The sequence below is a fragment of the Lepisosteus platostomus genome, unplaced genomic scaffold (assembly GCF_059453375.1).
Source record: "Lepisosteus platostomus isolate fLepPlt1 unplaced genomic scaffold, fLepPlt1.hap1 Scaffold_42_H1, whole genome shotgun sequence".
NCBI classification, from domain to species: Eukaryota; Metazoa; Chordata; class Actinopteri; order Semionotiformes; family Lepisosteidae; genus Lepisosteus; species Lepisosteus platostomus.
In genome coordinates, this window is record NW_028291665.1 from 213,006 (window position 1) to 230,070 (window position 17,065).

At 45.5% G+C, this 17,065-nt stretch overlaps 4 non-coding genes across 4 annotated transcripts; 2 read left to right on the forward strand and 2 right to left on the reverse strand.

Moving 5' to 3' along the window:
• Positions 1–6,678: 6,678 nt before the first annotated feature.
• On the reverse strand, positions 6,679–6,752 carry trnat-agu (transfer RNA threonine (anticodon AGU)). Its single transcript has one exon. It is a non-coding gene; the product is annotated as a tRNA-Thr (tRNA).
• A 2,852-nt stretch (positions 6,753–9,604) lies between these two features.
• Positions 9,605–9,677, reverse strand: trnav-aac (transfer RNA valine (anticodon AAC)). The gene has a single exon. It is a non-coding gene; the product is annotated as a tRNA-Val (tRNA).
• A 1,430-nt stretch (positions 9,678–11,107) lies between these two features.
• trnak-cuu (transfer RNA lysine (anticodon CUU)) lies at positions 11,108–11,180 on the forward strand. The gene has a single exon. It is a non-coding gene; the product is annotated as a tRNA-Lys (tRNA).
• Positions 11,181–16,837: 5,657 nt separating this feature from the next.
• LOC148633791 (U4 spliceosomal RNA) lies at positions 16,838–16,979 on the forward strand. The gene has a single exon (XR_015933844.1). It is a non-coding gene; the product is annotated as a U4 spliceosomal RNA (small nuclear RNA).
• Positions 16,980–17,065: the final 86 nt, after the last annotated feature.

Consider the following 17,065-nt stretch of genomic DNA (forward strand, 5'->3'; position numbering starts at 1 on the left):
TCACACGCAAAAGGTCCCCGGATCGAAACCGGGCGGAAACAGACCAGACTTCTTCTGTCGCCACGCACAAAAGGGGATTGGGGATTCGCCTAGCGCTGTGATCGAACAGACCCACTCACCTCTTAGTGTGGCGGGATCTGCACAGTGCATGTCGCAGCGCATCCTGCTTTCACTTCAATGCGCGTCCTGATGTACCCCGGTCTCCCGCGTGACAGGTGGGGACAGGTGACAGGTCCACGTGACAGGTCCTATACTAACGAGGAAGACATCACTCTCTCCGACCCCCGGCATCGTGTCCCGACCCACCGTGCTGGAAGCCGACTCGTGCTGTGATTCCTTTACGGAGCAGAAATGACAACCGAGGAGCCGAGAGATCATTTCAGCATTTCGCGTCTGAACGGAAAACACAAACGACCAACTCGGAATGATTTGCCTTTGACGCTTATCAAAGCGTTCTTTGTGCATCGAACAGACCCACTCACCTCTTAGTGTGGCGGGATCTGCACAGTGCATGTCGCAGCGCTCCCTGCTTTCACTTCAATGTGCTTCCTGATGTCGAGTCTTGTGCCGTGCGGAGGCTCTGAAAGCGAGAGCAATGAAAAGGTGCACGACGCTGTGTTAGAAAACAGAGAAGTGAAAGGCAGTCCTTTCTCTAAGGAGGTAAAAGAAAAGCTACTCCCCGTCGGGGAATCGAACCCCGGTCTCCCGCGTAACAGGCGGGGATACTTGCCACTATACTAACGAGGAAGACATCACACGCTCCGACCCCCGGCATCGTCTCCCGACCCAGCGTGCTGGAAGGCGACGCGTGCTGTGATTCCTTTACGGAGCAGAAATGACAACCGAGGAGCCGAGAGATCATTTCAGCATTTCGCGTCTGAACGGAAAACACAAACGACCAACTCGGAATGACTTGCCTTTGACGCTTATATACTTCTTAGTGTGGCGGGATCTGCACAGTGCATGTCGCAGCGCTCCCTGCTTTCACTTCAATGTGCTTCCTGATGTCGAGTCGTGTGCCGTGCGGAGGCTCTGAAAGCGAGAGCAATGAAAAGGTGCACGACACTGTGAAATAAACATTAATAAACGCATATATAACGTCGAAAACACATCTAACACTAGGAGTATACAGCACTCTGCACAGTGTACGAAGTAAATTATTTTTGCAGTAATTAATTATATTTACTATATTTATTATACACGTGTAAATTAATTACTGCGAAAATAATTTACTTCGTACACTGTGCAGAGTGCCGTATACTCCTAGTGTTAGATGTGTTTTCGACGTTATATATGCATTTATTAATGTCGTCGATTTTACGGTTGCAATTCGACGTTGATTATACGTCGAGGCGACGTATATATACGTATAGCCGTATTTTCGCCGTGAATATACGTATATTCGACGAATCAATGCCCACAGCTTGGCATACAAGGGTTTTGCGGAGGGGTCTTGCCACCTGCCTGAAAAAAAAACAGTAAAATGTTTGAGTGCCTATAGAGTTTCTATTTTTATTTTCTTGAGAAAAGTTGATACCATTTCCTGGAAACCCCGTCCCCCATCAGTGCGCGGTGCCCGGGGAAAAATCTGTAGGGGGGCGTCTGAAATTCTGAGCGGGGGTGATATTTCGGTTGAAACGGAGCTGTACGGTGCAGCTACCCAAATGAAATCTCGCAGCTATGCCATTAATTAGTGCTTTATGATAGAAGATATCGACTAGCAATCTGGTATTTGCGATGAAGTTCAGTTTCACATTTTTCGTCACTCTCACTGGAGAGTATTGCCTGGAGCGAAAAGTACCATAAGCGTTCATTTTTGCAGCTACATGGACGTTCTGAATCGTTAAGAAAAAATGTTGTAAAACCAACAGAAAGCACAGACTGCTATAACTAGTCCTAGTTATATAACGATTTTAAGTATAATGATAAACTACTGCAAGGAATCGGTCCACCTGAGCAAACAGGATCGTATAGTTGACACTCAATAACGACACTGATATGTGCAGTTCCTGGACGGATAGCCCTCCTGCCCATCAAACAGACTGAGTGACTGTTCCTGTCATTTAGTGTTGTCTGACCATTGACAAAGTACAACTATTTTTTTAGGGCGCAAATTAAGTTAGGTAAATCTTTTTGCCCAAAACTGAAGGGGCAACATTCCCCCCTCCCCCCGTGATGCCAGGCCTGTCCCCATCCTATTCCATAATGTCATTATATATAATACCATACAACAGTGACCGATCCTTACTAACTACATGCGTTAAAATTGCACATCAGCTCATAGCAGGGGGCACATAGCCGCGATGTATTATCAATGTTATATTTCAACCATAATATCGACAACATTAATAAACGCATACGTTGAGAAAATATCGAACCCAACATATTTTCCGGTTATATACCACAATGCATTGCTAGTATTCGTTGGTCACAATTTTGGACACGTTTTTCAAACGTAGAAGTATATCCGCAAATATCTCAGCAATCCTCTTTTGACGAGTAAGTATGAACAATAATAATACTATCTGAATACATACAGATCTTTCTTAATATTATTTTGATTAAAATAGTACGTGAATAAGCAAAAAATGGCACATAAAATAGTGTGAATGGGGAAGATGACACAAAATCGTTTTGCCGTTTCTCTATTCTTATTCTATGTTGTACTTTCAAACTTTGGGTACTCTTTAATTAGGACAGACTTTATTGCTCAACTGCTATGATGCAAGCCAAATTTTATACATTTATTTCAGTTTTGAGCTTAGTAAACCGTTCACTTTTTAGATTATACTAAAGAAGATATTAATCATCATTTATTTGGGAAGTAATATTATATAATTTTTTCCTAGCTGCGGTGCTGAAGTCCCACCCTACATCAACAGAAAAAGAAATAAAGGAGCATGCAATGTGTTACTTGAAGAATGCATATGAAAGACAGGGGGCCAGGAGATCTGGACACTGAAAATAATAGGTTTTTGGTTCTAACTGTTAGGACAATTAGACAGGGTTTGCAAATAGTGGAAAAAAATCATCTTAACTTCCATTGTAATATTTTTTTTTCTTGGAAATATAGAAGTTGTACATTTTAAAATGTATATTTGAATCAAAATGTGGTTTTGAGTTAGTGTGTTAATGTAATTAGTTTTGTGTTTGTCATTACTATACTGTATATTGCCATGTTACCAGAATTTGTAGCTGAAGTTTAAGACTAGTTGTGTTTTTTTATGATTATTGCCCATATGTTGATTGTTGATTGATTGTATACAATGTATAATTTGAAATACATATGTTTCAGGTGTGAATGTGTATTTTCAGAATACATTTCTAAATCTAATCATTGGCTTGGTTTACTTGTTTCTACACCTATAAAATCTATCTTTGATGTATAATAGACCTCTACCCATATACGTATAATAGACCTCTAAAGTTATACGTATAATAGACCTCTAACCATATACGTATAATAGACCTCTAAAGTTATACGTATAATAGACCTCTAACCATATACGTATAATAGTCCTCTAAAGTTATCCGTATAATAGACCTCTAAAGTTATCCGGAACTCCAACCATATATGTATAATAGTCCTCTAAATTTATCCGTATAATAGAACTCCAACCATTTATGTATAATGAACGTCTAAACATAGACGTATAATTGACGTATAACTTTAGACGTATATTAGAATTTCATTCTAGACGAATTGTAGACCACATTTAGACGTATAAGGTATGCGTTTAATAGACGTATATTATACGTCTTTTGCCCACTGGGTGGGCTCCAGATGCACATGGAAGCAATCAAGTGTTTCATCCGAGCTGTTTCAAAGACTGCCCAAGAGCTTTCCTTTCACAGAGGCGCAACGATTAATGATGGGGGTGCACCCTTCAATGCGCCTTACGACTCTAGGGAGTGATTGAGACGATTCGTAGCGTGTGCTCATTTCTCTCTATTCCCCGTGTTGCACTGGTAGGATGACGTAAATTACTGCTTCGACACGTAACGCCATTATAATCACGTGAAGGAGCTGAGGGCTTTAGTTTTGTTTCGTTTTCCATGACGTTCGTAAGCGCGCAAATCAAAGGCAAGTCCTGCGTCTAACACGAACGTAAATGCTTTTGAAAGTGCAGTGTGGTGCAGCTTGTAAAATCCTTGTCCACATTTGTGGTTTGTTGATGTTTGTTCTGTCTGCCAAAGTTGCATTTTGACATCCGGACGGGGGGACTTTATCATTTGAACGTGAAGCCAGCCTTAAACCCTCTGAGGTGTGTCTATCTGCCGGCACGTATCTTGTGAAAGGTATTTTTTTTTAACGGAGAGCAACTTTAAAAAGGTATCCGCAGCCACCTCGCAGTCCGTGTTTGATTATAGGAGGAATGCGGCGGCGGCGAGCTCGCATTTGTCGTGCTCGAGTGTTTAAGGCGATGGGATCGAAATGCGTTGGGGACTCCCCGCGCAGGTTCGAAACCTGCCGACTCCGGCGTCTGCCGCATGTCGCCTTGTGCCTGCGCGGCAGAGGCGAAGTGCCGCTTCTCCTTTCCTGGTACTATAACAACGCGAAATCGCTTGGACCTGCTGCCACGGACATCAATTCTTCCGATAACCACACACTTTGCCTTCGCACCTCTGGTGCTCTGCTTATGCCTTTGAAAACCTAATGAATAAAGCTGAAAGAACCGACACGATATGTAGGTGCTGGTAAAGCACGCAGTAAAGAACTGTTAACAGCAAGGGTTTCAGTGGGTTAACTGAGGAGAAGGCGTGATCGCTAATTGTTGACTTTTTATTTGGTGTTAGAAACACTCTTACTGTGCACGACGTGCAACAAATGTAGCCACAGAAATTGCATCACGCTTTCATGTATGCTATTGCAAACACCAACGTTGCCTAGATAGAAAACCGAAATAGCCGTGGGTTTGCTTGCTGGTCTGAAGGATCTCTCTTCGAATCTCTATCATTTGTCAATGGAAGTAAAAGGCGCTGCAATCTGATACGTTCAGAATCAAACCCGCAGCTGTTGTTCGACTTTATTTCTTGACTAATTACAACTGAGTGTCGCATGAGCAGTTACATAAACTTGTCTGGTATATTTGAACACAAATGCCGTTCTTCAATTAAAACTAACAGTACATTGTCAGGGACATTCAGTTCTATACAAACAAGAGACAGACAAGAGAATATTTCTACCGTTCATGTGGACTACGTGTTGACTTACTGATCGGAATAATTGAAAGGTTCGGGCTCATAGCCGATGCAGTGCGTGCTAATTAGAACAGCAACGCTGAGCTCTCAGCACCGTACTGAGCCCAGGTGTTTTTCTAAAGCTGTCAGGTGCAGTTCATTTACATGAAGGAAATCTCTTACTGGGTACGATTACAATGCAGTAAGTAGCACAGACTACTTAGGGAGCAGCCCGATGTGTTTAAAAATGACCCGAGCCAGGTAAGAGTCGAACCTGCAATCTCCTGATTCGTAATCAGACGCCTTATCCATTGCGCCACTGGACCTGGTGTAACACTGCAGGACTGTAACCCAGTGAGCTCAGCCCTGCAACTAGTAAAATATTACCCCCGGTCCATTCTTTTCCAAAAGTGAGAAACACCTGTTTTCTACATGTTGTCTGTTTTAAAACCATATCTCTTTAAACCAAACCAAAGAGTTTGTCTTTTGCACTGCTATTCTGATTCATTTCGATTTCAAAGAAAAAAAAAACATTACCTTCCAAAGCATCATAAAATTGTCCCTTCTTCCAGACTCTACTTCTCTCTTGTAGTAGTACAGCAGACCTTTCCAGGTGAGCAGATCACAGAGTCCGAAATGAGCTTCCTCAATCAAGCAAAGTACCTGAACATGACTCTGTCATCATAAAAGCGCCCCTGTAATAAAGAAATTAAATCCGAAATCAAGAGGGCAGTTGCCTACTGAAATACAAGAAGTCATCAATTTTAACCTAGCAACACATTAAAGGCTGCATCTATACAAGTACGATTCTAGAAATGCTCACCAGATTACGTTTTAAGAAGGAACTGTGCCTCAGGTTCCGCCGAGATCTTAACTCGGATGGCAGGATTCAGAGTCCGGAGTGCGGACTGATGGCGCACGGAGGGTCCATATACTGTGGATCCCTCAGTGATCTTCCGCGTATTCAAACCACCAGCGTGTGACTCCCCTGTCCCCGTGACCTCATTGGTCTGCTCTCTCCTCTGTGCAGCCGAGCCCGACTCACGGTAAAGTGAAAAAAAATATGCCCTCAACGTGAGATTTAGTCTGGAGCGAGGATAGATGTTACCTTTTTATCATTGAACAGGATGTATGTGATGTGGCGACTAGGTTCAATTTTGTATCCTCTTTAAAAGATTAAGGACTGGGGTGAGCGTGATTTACCAGCTAAGAACCCGACGTGCGCACCGTTTAAGCTGCATAGACTCGGTCGTTTAACTCTTCTCCATTAGTAGGGTTAAGGTTAAAGAAAAAAACATTGCTGACTTCTTTTTTTTTTGCCAGCCGCTAGCGCTGATTAGCAAGGTTTGTGAAGGTATTTCATGTTTTGCAAGTTGCATCCATTTTAAGAAAAACAAGTCGCGTTAAAGACAGGAAATGAATACTTGCATTTAATTAAGTCTAGCCGTAGGCGGTTGTCCATAATGACCAGTACTGTTCAAGAAGACAGAACAAAGAAGGCACCGCTGGGATTCGAACCCAGGATCTCCTGTTTACTAGACAGGCGCTTTAACCAACTAAGCCACAGTGCCCCGGGAGTGTTGTCCTTTTGCAGCCACTTGGACACACCTTTAGAAAAACATTTTGTTAGGCATTCTGCCTCAGCCTAAACACCTATAGCTTGCAAAGCGCATGCTATTAGACAGGCACCTCTGCAAGACCTTAAGAGTCTCTTAAACTAGTGATAGTAAGGTGTTCCCAATGGGTGATGTTCGGCTTTCAAATCATCTCATCCGTGGAAGCGCCGAGATGCAGCTGTTTAAGGCTTAGAAGCAGCTGACTGTTTCACTACCTAGCTGATCACTGTCAGTCAGGGAGCTTAGAGGTGAAAAGCCTGTCTGAGAGACAATTCGCCATCGATCAGTTCAATATGTTCCGTACCAGCTCGGCGCACCCGAGATCATCTTGGTAGCCGTGTAGCTCAGATGAGTGAGAGCTTGTGTGTATTTACCACCGTGATTGGATGCCGGCCCTTCTCAGGTCACAGTAAACCTTCTGCTCAAAAAAAGTGAGGTAAAACCTCACTCTGCACAGTAAAACCTAAAAAAGTGAGGTTTTATTTAATCTCTGTCCAAGGGAAACGTTTCATTTTTTCAAAGAAATGTTTGTTAAAAAATAAAGTCATAGTTCCATGGGATTCAATCATAGACCGTGTGACATGGAAGTCAGGAACCTAACCCACTAAAGCACTACAGAAACATTATCGACAGACAATGTACAGCGTGTACTATTCTTGTGTTGCGGTACATGAATATAATTATATCGTTATTAATTTCTAATTTATAACTTTATTAACTTTATAAATTAACTTTATAAATTTATTAACGTTATTAATTAATTTCACGACGCACAGACAGAGCGTGGGGAGCCGCCGCCTGCAAACACAGCTCCAGGCAGGACTCCGCTCTGCAGGAGCCGCAGAGCAGAGGAGATGGGGGCAGCTTAGCTCCTGTGCAGAGACCTGAGCTGTTGTTGCTGCGGACGCTGTCTTTTCTGCACTCGGGGTAGGAGTGAATGTTGAGTTGCCCTTAGAAATGAAGCAGAGCACTTCAACGGCACGGGTGTGTGTGTGTGCGCCCTGGTGATTCTGGGAGACAGATCGAACCTGGGCTAAAAGAGAGGAGGCTTAGCCCTCTTCCATTTACTAGTTCAAAGTTGTACAACCCATTTGTATCTGCTAGGCGGCGCAGTCGTCGTGCACAAAGAACGCTTTGAAAAGCGTCAAAGGCAAGTCATTCTGAGTTGGTCGTTTGTGTTTTCCGTTCAGACGCGAAATGCTGAAATGATCTCTCGGCTCCTCGGTTGTCATTTCTGCTCCGTAAAGGAATCACAGCACGCGTCGGCTTCCAGCACGGTGGGTCGGGACACGATGCCGGGGGGTCGGAGAGAGCGATGTCTTCCTCATTAGTATAGGACCTGTCACCTGTCCCCACCTGTCACGCGGGAGACAGGGGTACATCAGGACGCGCATTGAAGTGAAAGCAGGATGCGCTGCGACATGCACTGTGCAGATCCCGCCACACTAAGAGGTGAGTGGGTCTGTTCGATAACAGCGCTAGGCGAATCCCCAATCCCCTTTTGTGCGTGGCGACAAAAGAAGTCTGAAGTCCGTTTCCACCCGGGGACCTTTCGCGTGTGAGGCGAACGTGATAACCACTACACTACGGAAACAGTGGTCAGATGTGTCCAGCGGCCCAGTGCTGAGCTTCGCCAATGCGATTCAGCGGCTTCCAGTGCCTTTATTGGTGTGCGCTGATGGACCGTGCTCTCTCTCCAGAGTCCAGCACGCCTGTCATGGACGGAGCAGGAAAGGCGGCGCCACATTCTACAGCCCTCTCCACGCAATCGACGAAATCGGGCTACTGAAGTGGAGAAAATCGCCTCTCCAGAAAGTGCAAATATCATCTTGGAGAGTATAAATCCTATTGCCAAAGGTCAGCCCTGTCTACCAGAGTAACCCTCCCACCTCCTGCAGCGATGGTCAGCTCTGGCCGCCTGGGTGAAAACCAGGAATCCTAACCGCTAGACCATATAGGAGCGCACAACCCTGCTGTTCCGGGCATCATGCAAGCAAACTACAGAAATATTAGAAAACACGCAAGAGAGTTGTCACTCAGAGTGTCGAAGGGTCGATGTATACTGGGGCTCAGTTGAAATGCAACGTCAGGACTTTTCCGAATTATGTCACATGAAGAGAGCACAGCCTTTTCCGCCCTGCCACGTGTGTATCGGTAACTCGCCGTGATCGTATAGTGGTCAGTACTTTGCGTTGTGGCCGCAACAACCCCGGTTCGAATCGGGGTCACGGCAGAATAGGGGCGTCTGCTTTTACTACTTGCACGAATGAAGGCAAAAAAAAGCCAATTGATGTGAACGAACGGCGCTTTACAGAGGAGTACTGCCTGACTGGATCGTTGATGAACGACAGAGACCACTCCGACCTCTTCTCGGGTTTCTTCAATGACTTACTAAGGATCTTCTTCACATTCGCCCATGCAGGGGAAGCCAGTTACACCAAAGCAAACGCAGGAAAGTGCAATTCAAGCAGAGACCAGGAGGGACTTGTTTACACCGAGAGTGGTCGGAGAATGGAACAATGCGCCCAGCCCTGTTGCTGGAGCCGATTCTTGATGAGATCTTGGGCTCACTAAGAAGCCCCCGCTGGATGCTAATCTTTCTGTTGTTCTTGCAGGTCCTGCGCTGCTTTTGAGCCGACAGAGCTCATCCTGGTCTGTCGGCACAGCCCAATTGCAAATGATCGGCTCCGCGTACAGAAGGAACGTGCGTTTGGTACAAGAGTGCATGAAGGCACTGGAAATACATTGGGAACAAATGACCAGTCGCTCAATACCTCTGTGAAGTACAGGAGCGTGCAAATCGAGGCTGTTTCCGCCCGGTCTCGAACCGGGGACCTTTCGCGTGTTAGGCGAACGTGATAACCACTACACTACGGAAACCTGTAGGGACTGCTGCTGGTGTATCGCTTGCGTTTCGGGCTGAGAAAGGGACGCGTCATTTTAGGCAGGGGGCGCTGGAGAGAGGAACAAAGGGAGCGATGAAACAAAATGCCGAAACCCGGGATTGAGCCAAGGATCTTTAGAACATACTCTCACGAATCGTTAGAATATGTGCGTTTGATCATCAATTGCGTAACAACCACATTCGTTCGACTTGAGCCATCAAGCTCATAGTTTTCAAATCTTGAAAGCTGTCATTGAGCACATCATAGTCTGCAGTACGCCCCGTAACTTGCGTACTTCAACAGAAAGAAGAGCAGACAGCTCCATAAATATGCGAGGCGCAGAGAGTGCAAGGCGAGCCGCACACGTTTCGGTGGCTGAGAGAGGGCAGTTTTTGCTTCTGCATTTCCCAAGTAAGGACGCATGACAACAAGCGATTGCGGTGCTCATTTACGACATAGTGGTGATGAGTTTTCAGTACGTGTTCTTTTGAACGAGCAATGAGGTTGCTGCCTTGGACAGCTGACTGCACGCTCTCATTGTGCCACGTGATGAGTATTCACCAGGCTCGTTCAGTCATTAGTCACATTCCATCATTTGCCATAAGCAGATGCTGCAAGGTGATGTGGATATCAGTTCCCAGTCACGAGGACAAAAAGAGCACACAAGAGCTCAGCCGGGAGTTGAACCCGGGACCTCCCACACCCTAAGCGAGAATCATACCCCTAAACCAATGAGCCACGGCAGCACTTTCTATTTTATCCTGTCAGCGAGCTTGAGGACGGGGGAGAGGCGTCATTCGCTCGTCCAGTCAGACCTTCATCAATAAGTCAAGAAAGCCGCAATTACACGACTGCCTTGCAGACGAAGGGCAGTGAACTGCACCCGGTAAGAGGGGAACAAGCGGCACTAGGCGACACCGAGGCATGAGCCCCAGCGAGGGGGGTTAGCTTGCATGGTACGGCGCTCGCTTTGCATGCGAGAGGTAGCGGGATCGTTTCCCACGTCCTCCAGGTGTGTGCTTAGAGCTTGATGTGCCGAAAGGTGTCCTTTAGCCTGTGGTCACACCTTGCATGGAGAGCGTCATGCAGCTGTCAATCATTTCACAGCCACGCCCCCTCTTCATCTTCTCTCTGCCTTAAGCGTCTCCGCCACTCTCTCTTGACATTTCATGTCAGCATGTCAGAAGTCCGAGTGACGTTTTTAATGGCTGAGTGAGGGCACGATGCTGAAGCAGAGAGGCCACTTCAGCCAGAGAGACTTGTGCTAGGTGAGATCTGAAAAACAGACTCGCAACAGAAACAGACCAAAAAAGTATCGGTGAGATCAAAAGGCAAATGCAACATCCAGCAGAGGGCGTCTGAAGATTAGGGAACGGGCGACTGAAATCCATATGAGGCAAACTTTCCGGCTGTGCACTGCAGCTGGCCTCGTTGGCGTAGTTGGTAGCGCATCAGTCTCTTTATCTGAAGGTCCTGAGTTTGATCCTCACACGGGGCATGGCTGCTTGCTCTTTTCAAACACTTGCGGCAACTGTTCGCTCATAACCACGTCTGGAATGCGTGACCTTTACACGGGGGAGAAGCAACGCCGCATCCCTTTTCTAAAGAACATTCATATTCAGAAATAAGTCTAGAAATTTGCCATTACTTTTGCTGTCAGCCTGCCCATGTTGCCAAAGAAAGATTCACTCGGCGTCAACATGACAGAACAGCGATCACTTGAAAACACTGTTCCACACTCCGTAAGCAAGAACTTCAGTGTTTGCAGTCACCCGATATGCCGATAGTCAAAGGAGCACAAAACACGAAGCGTCAAAAGACAAGATGAGTTGATGGAAAGAGCGTTGAATTGATGAGCACAAAAGTTCAGCTCGTACAATAGGCAACGAAGGTCCCGGCGTCATCATCGCACTTGAAAGGACTGCCTTGCAGACTAAGGGCAGTGGGAGGTTGCTGTTTTGAGATGGAGGCATTGGGATGGTGGGCCGAGATCTATTCTTCTTAAGGAATTCTTCATCGTGAAAGATCGGTCCACAGATCATCCAAAGAACTTACAAATTTTTGGGACTCAGGGAATCACGTCTTGAAAATACGTCTTGGACGCGTAACGGCATTCTATCCAACTATCCAACTGCAGGACTTGAGAGTTTTTTGTGCTTTGTTCTGTTTTCGTTGACATCGCATTCGTAAGAGCGTCAAAAAAAGGCAATTCCAGCATCTAACACGAATAAAAGGGCTATTGAAACTGCAGGGCTGCGCAGCTTCTAAAATCCTTGCACACAATTCTCCGTTATTGTTACTTCCTTCTTTCTGTCTAACAAAGTTCCCTTTTCCTGACCGGACGGGGAGACTATCATTCCAACTTGAAGCCAGCCTTAAGTTCTCCGAGGCGCATTTGTCTGCTAGCATGCATTTTGTGAAATTTTTTTTTGTTGTTGTTAAACCAAAAGCGACTTTGAAAAAGGTTTCCACCGCCGCCCGGCACTCTATGTTAGACTGTATCAAGAAAGCAGCGCGCGCTGCAGCCGTGGCCGAGTGGTTAGGGCGATGGATTAGAAAGCCGTCGGGGTCTCCCTGCGAAGCTTCGAGTCCTGCCGCCTACGGTGTCGTCGTGTGTCTGCGCAACAAAGGAAAAGCACCCGTTTCGCTTTTCCCGCGACTTTTAAAACACGAATGATCTGGATTTCTACATGAATGGCTCTTAAAATGTGATCTGATCTTCATCTGACGCATAATAATAAATAAAGACAGTCTTGTTTAACAAACAACACACAACATTTTACATTGTCAATTCAGTTCAAATCAATGTATTTCTATATAGCGCCTTTCACAACAAGGTTGTCCCAAGGCACTTAACAATGCAAGTTGTTAAGAGCCTTGTGTCTAATATGCCGCCTAGGTTACGTGCTGTCTCTTTGAGGCAAATGTTTAAATCCTCTGAGTTAAGTGCTGAAGTTATAGTAGTCCTATCAGTATTGTTGCCTCCGATCAACAGATCCTCAGTTTTCTCAGAGTTGAGTTACAAAAAGTTTTCACACATCCAAGTCTTTCCTTCATTAATGCATTTAACTAAAGTGATAATAGAAGAGTTGTCATTTGGTGGAAACAAAATGTTTATTTGAGTGTCATCAGCATATGAATGAAAGTTCATATTATTTTTTCTTATTATCCTACCTAGCAGCAGCATGTAGAGAGAGAGAGCAATATTGGTCCCGGCACTGATCCGTCTGGTACCCCAAATTGAACTGGTGACGTTGATGAAGCAGTACAATTATTAGATATTTGAACATAATGAAAACGATGAGTAAAATGTGAAGTAAACCACTGAAGGACGGTTCCAGATAAGCCAACCTCAAACTCAAGCCTGTGTAACAAAACAGAGAGGTCAACCGTGTCAAAGGCAGCTCTAAGATCTAGAAGCACAAGCACTGTTACATTCCCCGCATCAGTAGCTAAGAGAATATCATTTACGACTCTCGTTAATGCAGTTTCAGAAACCAGACTGAAATTTCTCAATTATATTATTTGAATCCAGATACGATTGACGTTGGGCAACAACTATTCTCTCAAGACTTTTAGATTGAAATGGGACCTTTGAGACAGGCCTGTAGTTGTTAAGAACTTGTGGATCCAAATTTGACTTCTTAAGGAGCGGTCTAAGAACCACTACCTTAAATTGATCATGTACGACGCCTGACGCAAGCGATGCATTCATCATACTAATTATAGGTCCTGCCAGTCCTTCGAGGGAATCTTTGACTAGCTGAGTGGGGATGGGATCTAGCAAACAGGTGGTTTACTTTGTCTTACGTCTGTGTTCATGAGTCCACCATAAGAAGAAATCTGAACAGGAGTGGTGATCATCCGAGGTCACCACGGAGGAAACCACTGCTCTCCCCAACAAAAAAACCACCACTGCCCCTCTCAAGTTTGCTAAAGACCACATGGATGTTCCACAGCAACTCCTGGAACAATGTTCTGTGGACAGACGTGACAAAAGTTGAACTTGTTGGTAAATGTGCACAGCGTTATGTTTGGAGATAACAAAACACTGCATACCAACTCCAAAACCTCATCCCACCTGGGAAGCATGGCGGAGGCTGTACGGCTTGCAATCATCGAGGGACCGATGAATTCCAAGATGTATCAGGAAATTCTACAGCAGAATGTCAGGGTGTCTGCCTGTGATCTAAAACTCGAAAGACGCTGGGTCATGCAGCATGACAAAAATAAAGGAGTACATCAACAACAGAGTGGCTGAAACAGAAGAAATTCCGTATTTTGGGATGGCCAAGTAAGAGTCCTGACCCCAATCCCATTGAAGTGCTGTCGCATGATCTGAAGCAGGCCGTTCAGAAGACATCCCAAAAATATACATGAACTGAAACAGTTTTGCATAGAGGAATAGGCCAAAATACCTCCTAACCGCTGCTCAGGTCTGACCAGCCGCTACAGAAAGTGGGGGTTGAGGTTTTTGTCAATAAAGGAGGTTCCACTAGCTCCTTAATATAAGGGTTCACGTACTTTTTCCATCAATGACCTTGATTGTTTAAAACATTTGTTAAAACAGCAATGTCAAATGTTGGGCGTGTGTTGTTTGTTAAATCAGACTCTCTTTATTGATTATTATGACTTAGATAAAGATAAGATCACGTTAGGAGCCATTCATGCAGAAATCCACATCATTCCGAAGGGCTGTTTACAAAAGTTTTTCTTCCAACTGTATGTGAGAGAAAAGCAGAGCCGCTCACTGAGTAAGGTGGGGTTGTAGCTTCGCAAATTGCAAGGACATTTGTACTCTCAAAAGGGGACAGGAGCACCCCAGATGGGACTCGAACCCACAATCCCTGGCTTAGAGTGCCAATGCCTTAGCCATTAGGCCACTGCGCCACACTGGGTGAGGTTGATCACGCTGATGAAGAGCTGGTTTTTTTTTCCTTTGCTTTTTCAAAGGGATCCCCAAAAATAAGGGAAGTTAGGCAGCAGAAGGTTTACTGTGACCTGAGAAGGACCGGCATCCAATCACGGTGGTACACACACACACGCTCTCAATCATCTGAGCTACACGGCTACCAAGATGATCTCAGGTGCGCCGAGCTGGTACGGAACATATTGAACTGATCGACGGCGAATTGTCTCTCAGACAGGCTTTTCACCTCTGAGCTCCCTGACTGACAGTGATCAGCTAGGTAGTGAAACAGTCAGGTGCTTCTAAGCCTTAAACAGCTGCATCTCGGCGCTTCCAAGGAGAGATGATTTGAAAGCCGAACATCGCCCATTGGGAACACCTTACTATCACTAGTTTAAGAGACTCTTAAGGTCTTGCAGAGGTGCCTGTCTAATAGCATGCGCTTTTCAAGCTATAGGTGTTTAGGCTGAGGCAGAATGCCTGTTAACAAAATGTTTTTCTAAAGGGGCCTCGCACTCTTTTCCAAGCAATGGTCACCATCCCCACCGAGTGTCACAATGTAGTCATGTCCTAGGACGTCACCTGTTAGTCTCCATTTGTCTGCCACCAACACTTTAGGTTACGGGGTCACAACCGCACCCCGGAGCGCAGAGGAGCCGTTGGCGTTCTGGTGGCGCAGATTGGGCTGAAGGTGGGGCGCTTGAATCTCGCTGTTGGAGGCCGTCTGAAACTGACCCAAGCCTTTCCCTTGAATTAAATGTAAATAAGATATGAACCCCAGATGCACATGGAATCAATCACGTGTTTCCTTTGAGCCGTTTCAAAGACTGCTCCAGAGTTTACCTTGCACAGATGCGCAAAGATTAATGATGGGGGTGCATGCTTCCAGGCGCCTTACAACTGTAGGGACTGATTAGAGACAATTCGTAGCGTGTGTTCGTTTCCATATACGCCCCGTGTTGCAATGGTAGGATGAAGTCAAATACGGCTTGGACGTGTAACGGCATTCTATCCAACTGCAGGACTTGAGGGTTTTTTTGTGCTTTGTTCTGTTTTCGTTGACATCGCATTCGTAAGAGCGTCAAAAAAAGGTAATTCCAGCATATAACAGCCAGCCTTAAGTCCTCTGAGGCGCATTTGTCTGCTAGCATGCTTTTGTGAAAGTTCAAATTTGGACAAACACAATCTGTGGCGTTTAGCGTGACATAGTCTTGCAGGCATCGTGCTGTCTCACTGCAATACTATACCACTGGAGGAAACAGTCCATCTGGCCATGAAACTCATTTGAACGTCTAGCTACAGCAACTAACAATATCATGATTTATTCAGGATGTGTGGAATCAGAACATCCCGGAGACAGCTTCCGAAATCGTGAGCATTCTCTGGTGGTGTCCTGCTGGGATCCTGTGGGCGTGTGTTGGTGGTATAGTGGTGAGCATGCAAAAGCCACTGCATTGGCCAGGAATCGAACCCGAGCCTCTTACTTGGCAGGCAAGAATTCTTCCACTGAACCACCAATGCTCAATACCTGTACCTTCAAAAAAGACGCTTTTTTGGTGCTCTGTTCAAAAAGCGTCGACATCTGTTTCCAGCTGCAAAATGCCATCCGCAGACACTGAAGAATTTATTTATTTAGACACCGCTCAGAATCCCCTGTAAGATTCTCCCTCAGTTCCTTTGAGCAGTGTTTTACCTCTTTCAAAAGGCTTCACTTTCCTAGTCACATTCCAAGGCTCATCGAACCCGGGCTGTTTCCTCCAGCGGTATAGTATTGCAGTGAGACAGCACGATGCCTGCAAGACTATGTCACGCTAAACGCCACAGATTGTGTTTGTCCGTTCGTGTCAGTCGTCCTGCAACCACGGGAAGTGGGACACAAACATGCTGCAATGCTTTCAGGACGTTAGGATTTGTTTATGCAACATCCGAGAAGAGTACTTGTGGCTTGAATGTGAACTGTACGTGCCCGCCCCCTTTCCTCTGTAGTGCATGAGTTCCTCCCGGCATGCCCTTCGTCATTGTTCTGTCATCTTGTATTTAAAGGGTTGTATTTCTGCTGCTGAAAATAAGCAACGGTTTTCTCACAACGCCCTTTGTTTCCGACGGAGCCCTTGTCTGTCATGAAATTCTTCAAAACCTCAAGCTAGAAGAAGAAGACGACAAATATGAAGCGTTACAGCAACGACATGCCATGAGACGATTGATAACGATTTCCGTAGGATCCCCGCGGTTGCCTGGCAACCGTCAGCTTTGCGCAGTGGCAGTATCGTAGCCTGTGAGGTTTAGCCGAGGCGCGATTATTACTAGTTGAAAACTTTTCCCAATATCCCCCTTCCGCCGGTTTGCAATACAATCGGCGAAAGCAATTTTTGACAGTCTCGTCAGAGACTGAGCAAGGTGTTTAAAGACAGATTTTGTCATGGTGACATCATGATAGAAAGAAACAAGCTTGTTACGTTTCAACAGAAACGTTC